The sequence below is a fragment of the Bos indicus genome, chromosome X (assembly GCF_029378745.1).
Source record: "Bos indicus isolate NIAB-ARS_2022 breed Sahiwal x Tharparkar chromosome X, NIAB-ARS_B.indTharparkar_mat_pri_1.0, whole genome shotgun sequence".
Classification (NCBI taxonomy): Eukaryota; Metazoa; Chordata; class Mammalia; order Artiodactyla; family Bovidae; genus Bos; species Bos indicus.
Genome location: NC_091789.1, coordinates 110,599,546 through 110,615,777, shown reverse-complemented (window position 1 = coordinate 110,615,777; position 16,232 = coordinate 110,599,546). Strand labels below are relative to the sequence as shown.

The 16,232-nt window shown below is 39.3% G+C and overlaps 1 pseudogene; it reads right to left on the bottom strand.

Moving 5' to 3' along the window:
- The window catches only part of LOC139181559 (small ribosomal subunit protein eS1-like), a 251,412-nt pseudogene that overhangs the window by 61,939 nt on the left and 173,241 nt on the right, over positions 1-16,232 (bottom strand).

Genomic DNA, 16,232 nt, shown 5'->3' with positions numbered 1-16,232 from the left:
CTATTTATTTAATATAGTACTTTTAAAGTTTTTGTTTTTTCCTGCGTGAACTCAAGAAAATCAATTTTGTTGCTCTCAAAGTAGCAGCTTAGGGTTTCATTTATTTTCTCTATCATTTTTCTGTTGTCTATTTCATTGATTTCATCTCTAATATTTATTTCCCTTTTTCTGGTTAGTTTGGGTTTAATTTGCTCTTCTTTTTCTAGTTTCTTAAGGTAATAGAAGTTAATGAATTGATTGAGACCTTTCTTATTTTCCCATATAAGTATTTAATGCTATAAAATTTCCCCTAGGTACTGCTTTAGCAGCATTCTGCAATTTTGATACACTGTGTTTCATTTTCAGTTCATTAAAAATGCCTTCTAATTTTCCTCTTGATTTCTTCCTTTACCCATGGGCTATTTAGATGTGTGTTGTTTAGCTTTCAAACGCTTACAGATTTTTCAGATATTTTTGTTGTTGATTTTAATGTAAATCTCACTGTGCTTAGAGAAGATATTCTATATGATTAGATCCTTTTAAACTCACTGAGACTAATTTCATAGCATCTAATGTGTTCTGTCCTGGTAAATGCTCCATATGCAATTGAGAAAAATATATATTCTGCTGTTGTTAGATGGGATGTTCTATAAACATCACCTAGGTCAAATTATTTGATTGTGTTGTTCAAGTCTTCTATAGCTTTACAGCTCTTCTTTCTGCTTGCTCTATCAATTATTTAGAGGGGCTATTAAAATAAACTGTAACTGTGAAATTTACCTACTCCTCTACTCAGTTCTCTCAGACTTTGCCTCATATATTCTGACAGTCTGTCATAAAGTATATGAATGTTTTAGATATGTTCTTCTGATGAATTGACCCCTTTAAGAGTATGAAATGATCTTCTTTATCCATGGTAGTATTCTCTGCTCTGAAATCTATTTTGTGTGATATTAATCTAGCTGCTCAAGCTTTTTTTGATTCGTGTTAGCATTCACTTTCCATCATTTTACTTTTAATTCACTTGTGTTTTTATATTCAAAGTACATTTTTAAGTTGTACTCTTATGAGAAAATAATTTACAGACTAGAATATGAGTATTACAATTCCTTTTGCCTATATTACAATTCCTTTTGCCTATAGCCTTACAGTTTCTAAAGCATCATTTTCCAAAAGTACATCAGTTTCTTTTTTAAATTTGCACACATTAGAGCTCACTCTTAGAAATATACAGTTCTATGGATTCCCTATAGTTCAAATGCAGAGTAATGTATCTATCATCCCAGTACCATACAGAACAATCCATTCACCCCTAAAATTCCTCAGTGCATCCTCAACAACTCAAGTCTTGCCAGCCTTCAGTTCAGTTCAGTTGCTCAGTTGTGTCCGACTCTTTGCAACCCCATGGAGTGCAGCACTAGGTTCCCAGCCCTAGGCAACCACTAATTTGTCTTTTGTTCCTATAGTTTTGCCTTTCTTACAGTGTAATATGAATGGAATTATAGAGTATCTGTAATATGAAGCCTTTTTGTCTGTCTTCTTTCACTTAGTAAAATGCACTTAAAATTCATCCATATTGATGAATGAATCAATAGCTCATTCCTTTTCATTGCTGAATAATATTCCATTGCATGGACGGACTGTAGTTTGTTTATCCATTCCCCTGATGAAAGACATCTTCATTGATTTCAGTTATTAGCCATTATGAATAAAGTTACTATAAACCTTTGTGTATAGTATCTTGTGTGGATACAATTTTTCAAATCACTTTACATGTTCAGTTCAGTTCAGTTGCTCAGTCATGTCTGACTCTTTGCAACCCCATGAACTGCATCACACCAGGCCTCCCTGTCCATCACCAACTCCCAAAGTCCACCCAAACCCATGTCCATTGAGTCGGTGATACCATCCAACCATCTCATCCTCTGTCGTCCCCTTCTCCTCCTGCCCTCAATCTTTCCCAGAATCAGGGTCTTTTCAAATGAGTCAGCTCTTCGCATCAGGTGGCCAAAGTACTGGAGTATGTTTATGGGGCTAAAAAATAAGCAAATCAGTATGTCTAGATTTCTCACTGTCAGAGAGGAAAGTTACAGACAAACAAGAAAGGAAAGCAAGAATGAGTTATGTGATACTGGATTAGAGTCAGAGACGTAAATATGAACTGATATATATGTGTGCATGCTCAATCGCTCAGTTGTGTCCAATACTTTGTGACCCTTTGGACTGTAGCCCACCAGGCTCCTCTGTCTATGGGGTTTTTTACGCAAGAATACTGGAGTGGGTTGTCATTTGCTCCTCCAGGGGATCGTCCTGACTCAGGGCTCAAACCTTCATCTCCTGAATTGCAGGTAGATTTCTTACCTACTTCCCCATAATATATTTATATATATGTATATATAAAGAGAAGTACACATATATGTGTATATATAGAGAGAAATAATTATAGATATATGTGTATATGTGGGTTAGTATACATACATATATTACTTAGCTCTGTTCACTGAGCAGGCCTAGAAGTAATGTTACCCAAAAGCAACAAGCACATCCAGATCTTGGTTTCTTTTTTTATAGTCCAGTTGTCTTTATTATTTTTTTTTTATTGAAGGACAATTGCTTTACAGAACTTTGTTGTTTTCTGTCAAACCTCAACATGAATCGGCCATGGGTATATGTATATCCCCTCCCTTTTGAACCTCCCTCCCATCTCCCTCCCCATCCCACCCCTCTAGGTTGATACAGAGCCCCTGTTTGAGTTTCCTGAGCCATACAGCAAACAGACATAGAGAATAGAAAGAACAGACTTATGGACATGGGGAGTGGGGAGGAGAGGATGAGATGTATGGAAAGAGTAACATGGAAACTTACATTACCATATGTAAAATAGATCGCCAACAGGAATTTGCTGTATGGCTCAGATCTTGGTTTCTAAATACTGTGCTATTAAAAGAACCAGGGATCCTTACAGAAATAGCTGATTTATACACACCGAGGAAACCAGAATTGAAAGAGACACGTGTACCCCAATGTTCATCACAGCACTGTTTATAATAGCCAGGACATGGAAGCAACCTAGATGTCCATCAGCAGATGAATGGATAAGAAAGCTGTGGTATATATACACAATGGAGTATTACTCGGCCATTAAAAAGGATACATTTGAATCAGTTCTAATGAGGTGGATGAAACTGGAGCCTATTATACAGAGTGAAGTAAGCCAGAAAGAAAAACACCAATACAGTATCGGAGAAGGCGATGGCACCCCACTCCAGTACTCTTGCCTGGAAAGTCCCATGGACGGAGGAGCCTAGTAGGCTGCAGTCCATGGGGTTATGAAGAGTTGGACACGACTGAGTGACTTCCCTTTCACTTTTCTCTGGAATTTAGAAAGATGGTAACGACAACCCTGTATGCAAGACAGCAAAAGAGACACAGATGTACAGAACAGTCTTTTGGACTCTGTGAGAGTGGGGGCGGCGGATGATTTGGGAGAATGGCATTAAAACATGTATAATATCATATAAGAAACGAATCGCCAGTCCAGGTTCGATGCAGGATACAGGAAGCCTGGGGCTGGTGCACTGGGATGACCCAGAGGGATGGTATGGGGAGGGAGGTGGGAGGGGGGTCAGGATGGGGAACACATGTACACATGGTGGATGCATGTTGATATATGGCAAAACAAATACGATATTGTAAAGTAAAAAAATAATAATAATAAAAAATTTAAAAAAAAGAAATAGCTGATTTTAGGATCAGGGCAGAGAGCATCTTGTAGTATTAGAAAATAAGGCAGTATTCAAAAAAAACAAAAAGATGAGCACTACGTTGCTTACCTCTGTCTGCAAAAGAGAAAAGTAAACTGCCAATTTATTTTAGCCATTTTTTTATTGAGTGTCTATCACTAGCAGATGTACACAATTCCTAAATGATGCACTCATATCCACATGGTGAGCACCATCTTCTCCCCCACACTCTTCTTCGGATGAGGCCAGTGTGAACGTGATGTGGGATACTGTGGACCACTAAGTTAAGGGTGCGTCTCATTCACTCTTTCTGCCCACCTCCAAACATTCTTCCTGACAAATAGGAAGTGCTCAGTAAAAAATTATTGACCTATTAGAGGCCTGGCTTAGTCTGGATTCATAACTCTCAGACTCCAGTCTCCAATTTGGAAAGGTTTGCCATGTTCTGTAGACATTGCGGTTCCTGCTTGAAAATGGCAAACAAACCTTGCTTCACTTTCAAGGTAGTAGAATCATGCGGATATTTAAAATAGGAAAGGGCCATTGAAAACAGGAGATCAGGACAATTTCCAAAATGGTAAAAGGCGGATGATGATAGAGGTAGAAGAGATTCTGGGTCTATGTTTGTTTCCTAATTCAGCTCTCTGTGGTACACACATTTTGTGTCTCTTACTCATCTTTCTTGCCCTTTGGAGTACAGATGCTCTGCCACTTAAAGTTTTATAAAATTATCATTTAAAATAAAGTGACCTACATAAATAAGTAATTATCATGGATTAATAAATAATAAGCAAAGAAAGGAAGAAGGAAAACACACACCTGCTCATGGGTGACACAGTGAATCAATGGTGGTAATCTGCCAGATCACCAGAACAGGGGAAAACCATGAGGGAAGAGAGAGGAGTGAGATTCAGAATATGCCCAGAAAGTGTTCACATAAGTATTAGAGAAAGGAAGTCTTGCAAATCAGATAAATTTTCTCTGACTTTCAAAAATGCATTTTAAAATGCCTGAAATTGCTGGTATCTAGCATCTAGACCCTGATGCCAGGAAAGATTGAAGGCAAAAGGAGAAGGGGGCAGCAGAGGATGAGATGGTTAGATAGCATCACTGACTCAATGGACATGAGTCTGAGCAAGCTTTGGGAGATGGTGGGGGACAGAGGAGCCTGGTGTGCTACAGTCCATGCGGTTGCAAAGAGTCAGACATGACTTCACAGCTGAACACCACCACCACCACCAAGCTCTCCTTCCAGACTGCGAGAGCTGTGTTAACCCCATAACAAACCTACAACCAAGGAAAAGAAAATTCTATCAGACCTAGAGACCACGTCTCTAGGAAAAAGGACAGGAAGTAGTTCAGGCTATAGAATGAACTGCTCAAACAGCTTTTTCTTGGAACACAAGGTCAAGAATTCATAATCCTAACATTATGGGAGTAGTTTGGTTCCTAATTTGAAGACTATGTGGCATATGATAGAATATTCAGAGGCAGCACGGTGGTCTGCAGGAATAGAGCCAGGAGAAATCACAGATTTTGACTTTCTGTCCTTGCTCTGCTTCTAACTTTGCTCATCACAACTTTGTCTCTTGCATTTTATCCTTGGGTCAGCATATTTTTAAATTTTATTTTTATATGATATTCTTTCCAGCTCTTTTTATTTTGAAAAATTTTAATCCTACAGAAAAGTTGTAAAAATAGTACAATGAATATACATATACCCTCTACTTATATTCACCAGTTGTCAATCTTTTGCCAAATGTGTTTTCTAAGTATGTTTTTGTGTAAATGCTCACACACACCCAGACACACACTTTTTTTATGAATGATGCAAGAGATTTAAGTATAAGTTTCTGATATCTTGACATTTCACACATATATATTAATACTTCAAGCATATTTTTCTTAAGACATATGAGACACATGACATTCTTCTATGTAACTATAATATGTGTATCACATTCAGGAAACGTAGCACACTTAGGAAGTCTAACACTGATATAGTCTTATTTAATATGTATTCACTACAGCACTGTTTACAATAGTCAAGACATGGATGCAACCTAAATGTCCATCAACAGAGGAATGGATGAAGAAGATGTGATACCTATATCCAATGAAATATTACTCAGCCATAAAAAAGAATGAAATCACGTTATTTGCAGCAACACCGAGGGACCTAGAGATTATCATACTAACTGAAGTAAAGCAGAGAAAGACAAATATCATATGATATCAGTTATATGGGAAATCTTTAAAAATGATACACATGAACTTATTTACAAAATAGAAACAGACTCACAGACTTAGAGGATGAACTCATGGTTGCCAGGGTAAATAATGGGTTAAGGGATAGTTAGGGAGTTTGAGATCGACATGTACACACTGCTATATTTAAAATGGATAACCAACAAGGTCTCACAGTATAGCACAGGGAACTCTGCTCAATGTTATGTGGCAGTCTGGATGGGAGGGGAGTTTGGGGGAGAATGGATACATGTATGTGTATGGCTGAGTCCCTTTGCTGTTCACCTGAAACTATTATAATATTGTTAATTGGCTATACTCCAATAAAATAAAAAAAATTTTTAATGAACTCATTTACACACAGAAATAGACTCACAGACATAGAAAACAAACTTATGGTTGCCAAAGAGGATAGCAGGGGGCAGGGGGCTGGTGAAGAGATAAAGTAGGAGTTTGGGATTAACATATACACACTACTATATATGGGGCTTCCCAGGTGGTGCTAGCGGTAAAGAATTTGCTTGCCAATGCAAGAGGTGCAAGAGAAACGGGTTTGATCCCTGGGTTGGGAAGATCCTCTGGAGTAGGAAATGGCAACCTACTCCAGTGTTCTTGCCTGGAAAATTCCATGGACAGAGGAGCCTGGTGGGCTACAGTCCACAGGGTCGCAAAGAGTCAGACACGACTGAGCACTACTATATATAAAATAGATAAAACAACAAGAACCTACCACATAGCACAGAGAACTATGGTCAATATCTTGCAATAACCTACAATAGAAATAATCTGAAAAAGAATATACATATATATGACTGAATAATTTTGCTGTATACCTGAAACTAGCACAACACTGTGAATTAACTATACTTCAATTTTTTACAAATGGTTGTAAAAAAAAGAAAAAAGAGATATCATGGAAAATAGTCATTTCAGATGGACTGTGTAAGGATGAATGGGACAAGAATGCAAAAAAAAAAAAGTAAGACTATTTTAAAAGGTAGGTAATAATTCCAATAATGATTTTTATTTGTGTAAGATAATCTAAGTGCATGACACCTAAGAATGTAAAAATTGACACTCAGAGAAATACCAAAAAGCTATACTGAACATGTCCTCATCAGCACAGTAATATATATTTTCCACATATAATCTAGAAAGTGATTTGTATCATTGAACATAGATTTTAAGCCCCAAATTTATATTTATAGTAAAATTTTCTGCCTAAGTTTTTAATCTCATTTGTATTTACAACTATTTTCAGATTTTATTTGATAAGAAGAGGAGAAAAAATGAATGAAGAAAGAAAAAGGAAACACAAAATGTTTTAATTAGAGAAAATCACTGGATTTCTGGTAGTTGAATTTATCATCTGAATGAGTCTTGGCATAAAGCATAGGTTTATAAGGGGATTTCTTTAATTCTCAGGGTTTCTGTGTGACACAAGCTATTAACAGCTATGCAATACTTTCCACTCCCACTGAAAGTGAAAGTCGCTCAGTCGTGTCCAACTCTTTGTGACCCTATGGACTATACAGTCCATGGAATTCTCCAGGCCAGAATACTGGAGTGGGTAGCCTTTCCCTTCTCAGGGAGATCTTTCCAACCCAGGGATCGAACCCAGGTCTCCCACATTGCGGATGGATTCTTTACCAGCTGAGCCACAAGGGAAGCCCAAGAGTACTGGAGTGGGTAGCCTATCCCTTCTTCAGCAGATCTTCCTGACCTAGGAATTGAACCAGGATCTCCTGCATTGCAGGCGGATTCTTTACCAACTGGGGCTTCCCTGGTGGTTCAGAGGGTAAAGCGTCTGCCTGCAATGCGGGAGAACTGGGTTCGATCCCTGGGTCAGGAAGAACCCCTGGAGAAGGAAATGGCAATCCACTCCAGTACTCTTGCCTGGAAAATCCCATGGATAGAAAAGCCTGATAGGCTACAGTCCATGATCGCAAAGAGTCGGACACGACTGAGCGACTTCACTTTCACTTTCTTTACCAACTGAGCCATCAGGGAAGCCCTAGAACTGAGCAGAGTAGGAGCTTTCATAAATTATTTTAAAATAAATAGTGGTTGTATATATAACCCACATAAAGCTGAGCTATATTATGCTCCAGTCTTAACATAGTGCTCTTTTCAAAGAAATGTCAGTTCAAAATTCAAGAAACAATTTCTAAAGAAATTTCATTTTTTTTCCTGATACAAATGAACTTATTTACAAAACAGAAACAGACAAGACTTAGAGAAGGAACTTATGGTTACCAGGGGGAAGGGTGGGAGGAGTGATTGACATATATACATGGCTATATTTAAAATGAATAACCAACAAGGACCTACTGTATAGCACAGAGAACTCTGCTCAATATTCTATAATAACCTAAATGGGAAAAGAATTTGAAAAACAATAGATACTTGTATATGTGTAACTGAATCACTTTGCAGTACACCTGAAACTAACACAACATTGTTAATCAAAGATAATCCAATATAAAATTTAAAAAAAATTTTAAGTAACAATTTCTAAAATTTTTTTAGCAATTTAAAATGCTTTTATTGGTGAAGCTCTAAAAAAAAAAAATCATACAATACATGCAAACTCAAAAACAAAACAAAACAAAAAAACCCCAAAATCTTAAGAGACAAAAAAAGAATCAGTAATCTATTTTTCAAAGAGAAAGCAGGAGAAGCAAGAACTTTGGTCTCAGACAGACCTGGGCTTGAATTCTGGCTCCAGTACTCACTAATTATATGACTCAGGAAAATGACTTAACATTCCTGAGACCATTTTCTAATCTAATATCTCAGACAACACCTACCCTCTAGGGTCACTGTATTAAAGGAGAACAGTATACGTAAAAGAGATAGTATACAATAGGAGCTCAATAAATGATGGCTGATATTCTCTTCCAGCACTGGCATATGTAATTTTCACATTGTTATAATCACCATCTAGCTACATTCTGTTTTCTTCTTCTTATAAAAATAAAACAGATTTGTCATATTAATAAATATCCTGAAAAAGCAATTTAATTTTTTAATAAAATAATTTTCAAGATTCCAAAGAGGGATTCTATTCCTATTACACAGGAATAGGAGATATTCCCGCATTTTTTTTTTTTTTTGAGGTATAGTTGACAAAAACCTTATTTAGGTGTGTGGTTTGATGTTATGATATACATGTTGTTGTTGTTCACTCAACAAGTCATGTCCAACTCTTCACAACCCCATGAACTGTAGCACGCCAGGCTTCCCTGTATATGTTGATATACATATACTTCATAAAATAATAACCATAATCAAGTTAACTAATATATCATCCCCCATAGTAACCTTTTTTTTTCTGTGTGTGTGGTAAGAAAACTTAAGATCTACTCTTTTAGCAAATTTCAAGTATACAATACAATATTGTTGACTATAATTCACATTGCTATACATTAGATTATCAGAACTTATTCATCCAGAAACTTGGTACCACGTGACCAGCATCTCCCCATCGCCCCCTCCACAGAGCCTCTGGCAATCACCATTCTAGTCTCTGCTTCTATAAATTCAACTATTTTAGATTCCACATTTAAGTGAGATCATACAGTATTTGTTTTTCTGTGTCTGGCATATTTCACTCAGCATGTCTTCCAGGTTCATCCATGTTGATGCAAATGGCAGGATTTTCTTCTTTTTTTAAAGTTGGGTAATATTCGATCCTCTACGCACACACATCTCTTTATCCATTCATCTGTTGACGGACATAGGTTGTTTTCATGCCTTGGCTATTGTGAATAACGCTGCATGAACATAGGGGTGCAGATATCTCTTCAAGATAGTTGATTTCATTTCCTTTTGGTTTCTATCCAGAAATGGGATTGCTGAACCATCAATTTCATTTTTTGAGATACCTCCATGCTGTTTTCCATAAAGGCGATACCAACTTGCATTCCCACCAACAGTGCACAAGAGTCCTCTCTTCTTCACATTATTGCCAACCCTTGCTATCTTTTGTTTTCTTGATAACTGCCACTGATGCTTTTGAACTGTGGTGCTGGAGAAGACTCTTTAGAGTCCCTTGGACCACAAGGAGATCAAATCAGTCCATCCTAAAGGAAATCAGTCCTGAATATTCATTGGAAGGACTGATGCTGAAGCTGAAGCTCCAATACTTTGGCCACCTGATGCAAAGAGCTGACTCATTAGAAAAGACCCTGATGCTGGGAAAGATTGAAGGCAGGAAGAGAAGGGGACGACAGAGGGTGAGATGGTTGGATGGCATCACCGACTCGATGGACATGAGTTTGAGTAATCTCCGGGAGTTGGTGATGGACAGGGAGGCCTGGCGTGCTGAAGTCCATGGGGCGGCAGAGAGTCGGGCACGACTGAGTGACTGAACTGAACTAACCCTAACAGGTGTGAGGTGATATCTTACTACGGTTCTGATTTGTGTTTCCCTGATGATTAGCAATGTTGAGAGCCTTTTATTGTACTGTTGGCCATTTGCCTGTCTTCTTTTGAGAAATGTCTGTTTATGTCCTTTGCCCATTAAACTGGGGTGTTGTTTTGTCTTGCTACTGAGTTGTAGGATTTCCTTATATATTTTGAATATTAACTTCTTATCAAAGATGTGGTTTGTAAATACTTTCTCCTTTTTCACTCTGTTGTTTCCTTCACTGTGAAGAAGTTTTTAGTCTGATATAATCCCACTTATTTTTTTTTTTTTTTTTTGCTTTTGTTGTCTGTGTTTCCAGCATTATAATAAAAAAGTCATAGCCCAGATTAGTATCGAGAAGCTTCTTCACTATGCTTTCTGATAGTAGTTTCATGGTTTCAGGTCTTACATTTAAGCCTAATCTGTTTTGAGTTGATTTTTGTATATGGTGTGAAATAAGGGTCCAATTTCTTTCTTCTACATGGGGACATCCAGGTTTCACAGAACCATTCATGAAGAGACTATCCTTTCTTCACTGGGTGTTCTTGGCACCCTTGTTGAAGATAACAGACTGCAGATGCATGGATTTATTGGGGGGCTCTCTACACAGGAAAACTTAAATATATTTTCCTCCTTTCGCCTTCTCTTTCCATCCCCCAACCTCAGTATCTCACAGGCGTGACAGAGACCCGAAAGGGTCTCCCTCCAAGAATCCTCCATCCTTTCTCAAACTCATTTAGAGGTAGCTTTTGTCTCTTTCTGCCTCCTTGATCACCTTCCAGCTCTCTTCACTTCTCTTCTGCTAATAACCTGCTGCCCTTTTTGGTGTAAATCAATTAAACTCGTTCAAGTACCTATTACTTGTCCCCTTCACCCATTACTCAGACCTGGAGCCTAAGTGGGTTAGGTTCTGGATAATTTCCCCACTCATATATATCTGTTACATATTAGTTAGAGTTTAGTGCAGCTGCCAACATGTGCCTTATTTAATGCAGAACAAAAGTGAAAGTCTTATACTATATTTTGTATCCAAAATACTTTTCCATATACAAAAGTAAGTATTCAAAGGAGGGGGATGTTTTGAAAATCCCCATGGAAACTTGACTTTCTGGTACCTTCCAAGAAATTGCTTTTCTTTCTTATGAAAAAGAGACATTATATATTTTTAAAATAATAAAAATAAAATGTATGTATTTATTACTAAATCAATCCCAAACTGGTCACCCTTTCCACTGAGAGATTTTACCATATTTGTGATCACTGTTTTAAAGCAACAACTGACAAATATTGGGGTTTCCCTAGTGGCTCAGTGGTAAAGAATCCTTCTGCTAATGCAGGAGATGAAGGAGACGCAGGTTCAATCCCGGGTTGGGAAGATCCCTTGGAGTAGGAAATGGCAACCCACTCCAGTATTCTTGCCTGGAGAATTCCATGGACAGAGCCTGGAGGGCTACACCCCACTGGGTCGCCAAGAGTCGGACATGACTGAGCACTCATGTGCACTCATGTCAAATACTGCTGTATCTTTCTTTGGATGTACCTACATGTTTGTACCCGGAAAGAATAAATAGCAACTGCAAATCCCATCCTTATATTTCAGGATCCTAAGGGCAACCCCACTTCATCTTAATCTATGTAGAAAGTTTGTCTGGTTGTTTAAGGTTTAATTTTGGATTTTGCTTTCTTGCTTTTGTCCTGGGGAAAGTGACAAAAAGTCAGAGCACTCCTTCTGTCCCACAGGATCCTAGAAAAGATGGCCTGGAAATTCCCTGAAAAAAGACAATTACAGACAACACACATTCTCATCTAACCTTCTCTACCACGTAGGTCCACTTCTTTGTGTAAGTAAGTAGCACTAGCTGGGGACCAAGAACTATTTAAATGTTTAAATTTTCTTGGTCCACAGAGTGCCATCACAGTAATTTTTTCATGTTGCCACTAGGCTAAAATAAATACCTAAAATTTCCATCTATTAAGTAGTTGAATTCAAACAACTTAATAGGTATTTTTATGTCCTAATGGTTTACTGGGCATTTGAAAAAATCAATTGAAAGCAAAAAGCATTTTTATTTCATTCTTACAAAACTGAAACTGTGCATCTCAGACTGGGACTTGAACCCACAGTCTTTTAACTGAGATCACAAGACTTAATGAAGTTCAGTTTCTTGATGTCTCATCATAAAAGAATTCAGTGAGAGACAAAGTGATAAGTAAGAAGTGGATTTACTCAGAGAGAAATACACTCCACAGATGGAGTGTGGGCCATCTCAGAAGGTGAGAGGCCCTTAAATATGGGAAATATCGGGGGAGGCGGGGCGGTTAGTTTTTATGGGCTGGGTAATTCACAGTCTAATAAGAGGGAAGATTATTCTAACTATTTCAGGGAAAGGGCAGGGATTTCCAGGAATTGGGCCACTTCCCACTTTGGGGCCTTTTATGTTAGCCTTAGAACTGTTGTGCCACTGGTGGGCATGTTATTTAATGCTAATACTTTATAATGAGCATACAATGAAGCTCATTGTCCACTGGAAGTGGACTCTTCCGCCATCTTGGACCCAGTTGACTCTAACCAGTTTTTATCATGTCCTTTGGCTATATCGGGGCTTCCCACGTAGCACTAGTGGTAAAGAACCCACTTGCCAATGCAGGAGATGTAAGAGACATGGGTTCGATCTCTGGGTGGGGAAGATTCCCTGGAGGAGGGCATGGCAACCCACTCCAGTATTCTTGTCTGGAGAATGCCATGGACAGAGGAGCCTGATGGGCTACAGTCCATAGGGTTGCACAGAACTGGACACGACTGAAGCGACTTGGTACCCACATATGGCTATGTCATTCTTTTAAAGGTTGTACCCTAAAAGGTTGTGTCCTGTTTTGAAACTAGTTACCTACTAATGGGATGTGCATACCTGTTGGGCATTGCAGTTTCTCAAACCTTGAAATCTGACTGGACACCATCACAGTCATTTCTTGCTCCACATTCATTCTAATATGGTATTTGATTTTTTCATAGCAACCACCAAACCCTGGCTTGGCAAGAGGTGATCAAAATGATAGCGTAGGAGGATGCTGAGTGCACCTCCGGCCCCCCACTGCCCACAAACACATAAAAAAGACACCTACATGTAGAACAATTCTCACTGAAAACAAACTGGCAGAAAAACTCTTCTACAACCAAGGCTGTAAAGAAAGATCCATGCAGAGTTGGGGAGGAAGGGAAGAGAAGCAATCAGATTGGGACCCACACCTACAGGAGGGGACACAGAAAAGAAGGGTATATCATGGGCTTGGAGATCCTCCCTGGGGAATGAAGGGTTCAAATCACACGCTAGGCACCCCAGCCCTGAGGTCCAACACCAGAAAGATGAGTTTCCTTGGCTGGTTTGAAAGCCAGTGGGACTTACAGAAGGGCTGTAAGAAGCAGACTCTGCTCATAAAGTACACGCACACAAACCTGCTTAAGCCTGAAAGGTGGAGGAAGCAGACTGAAACTGCCTAGGACTCTGGCCAGTTTCCTGCGACCATCTCAGCATGTGCCCCAGACTCTCTAGCATGGGCACAGCTTCTCACTAGAGTAAAGGCTAGTGGGAAGGAGAATGCACCCTTAGGGGGTAAGAGCCAGTTCAGACCAGGCACAGCATCTGAACAGGGCAAGAGTGGCCATTAGTGCTGTAATGATAAGGTAGAGGGTCCCCAAGAAAGAGAAATATGGCTTTCTTGACATGAGAAGGCATTTTTGGCTTAAGCCATTTTGTGATCTAATCCTGACCGCAATTCTTGTCCTCAAACAGGTCTCAGTAATTAAAGATCTTAAGGGAACAAAAGAATGCAGAAATATTGCCTGTTATCAGACTAAGAGAAGTAACAATAGCAAAGATAAAACATCAGTTGTAAGACTCCCAGTTCTGTTTCAATGGTAAAGATCAGCCTTCAGCATTCAATCACCAGATCAACTGGAACCTCAGGGATGATGATGTAGACTTTTTCTGTCCCTTGTGACTTCAATCAACTAAAGTTTGTACTCTGTTGACCAACCAAACTCCTTCATGAATATGCATATACCCTTAACTTAAAACTTCCCCAATTTTGCTGTTTAGAGAGACACTGCTTTGGGAAAGATCCCTGATGGTTTCCATATTTGCTACAGATAGTAATAAATCCTTCCTCCTCCTGATCTTTGGCTTGGTTGTGTCTTTTGGCTTGACACTCATCAAGAGGTGAACCCAGTTTTTGGTAACACTGGCACTTGCAGAGGTGGTAGATTGGGAGTTGTCACGAGCTCAGACGGGCATCCCAGGACCATCCCAGCATGCACTCTGGCCCACACCTGGTACCTGCTCCAGTCCCTCTTGTTTCACCGCTACTCCCCTCTGTGGAAAAAGTGCTATTGCTGAGAGGGGGGAGACTGCACACATAGAGGGAAATAAACCAATTTGGAGTCAACCCTCAGGGCTTCTTCTCCAGCATCTTGTGACTTGACCCCATCCTCAATAGGGAGGTGATGGCCACTGAGCATTAAAGAAGCTCCTATTCCTGGCTTGAGCCCCTCTATCTATCCTGTTCTACCTATTCTATCTATCCTGTTCTATCTGTTCTATCCTGTTCTACCCTCTATCTATCCTATATCTATCCTGGCTTGAGCCCCTCTATCTCTAGCTCCACCTCCCGCCAAGGTGATAGCTGCCAGCACACCCTGGAGAAAGATGTGACCCATGCTCATGTCAGATCCAGCTCTCCCACCAAAGTCACACAGATAGCATAGGGACACTGCCACACAAGGACACCCCTTCAGGACCAGGATACATAACTTTGACCTAATTTCATAGAGACAGAGAAAGCTAAAAAAATGAGAGGACAGAGGAATTTGTTTAAATGAAAGAACAACAACAAACTCTGAAAAAGCACCTAATGAAACAGATAAATAAATGACCAGATAAAGAGCTCGAAGCATTAATAATAAGAATGCTAACTGAATTTGAGAAAGGAATAGGTGAACATACTGAGAATTTTAACAAGGAATTAGAAAATACAACAAAAGAACCTGTTAGAGTTGCAGGATACAATAACTGAAATGAAAAGCACACTAGAGGAATTAATAGCAGACTAGGTGATACACAAGAATGCATAAGTGATCTGGAAGATAGAATAATGGAAATCACTCATTCAGAACAAAAAGAAAAACAATTTTTTTTAAATGAGAAGGATGTCTGAAACAACATCAAGTGCACTAACATTCACATTATAGGGGTCCCAGAGGAGAAGAGAGAAAGGGGTTGAAAATGTATTTGATGAAATTATGGCTGCTGCTGCTGCTGCTAAGTCACTTCAGTCGTGTCCGACTCTGTGCGACCCCATAGACGGCAGCCCACCAGGCTCCCCCGTCCCTGGGATTCTCCAGGCAAGAACACCGGAGTGGGTTGCCATTTCCTTCTCCAATATGCATGAAAGTGAAAAGTGAAAGGGAAGTCGCTCAGTCGTGTCTGACTTAGTGACCCCGCGGATTGCAGCCTACCAGGCTCCTCTGTCCATGGGATTTTCCAGGCAAGAGTACTGGAGTGGAGTGCCATTGCCTTCTCTGGAAATTATGGCTGAAAACTTCCTAAACCTGAAGAAGGAAGCAGATATCCATGAACAGGAAGCACAGAGAGTCCCAAACAAGATGAACCCAAAGAGATCCACAGCAAGACATATCATAATTAAAATGCAAAATTTAGATCAAATTCTAAAGGCACTAAGAGAAAAAGAGTCACGTACAAGGGCACTCCCATAAGGCTATCAGTGGACTTTTCTGAGAAACTTTGCAGGACAGAAGGGAATGGCATGATATTTTTAAAGTGCTGAAAGGGAAAAAC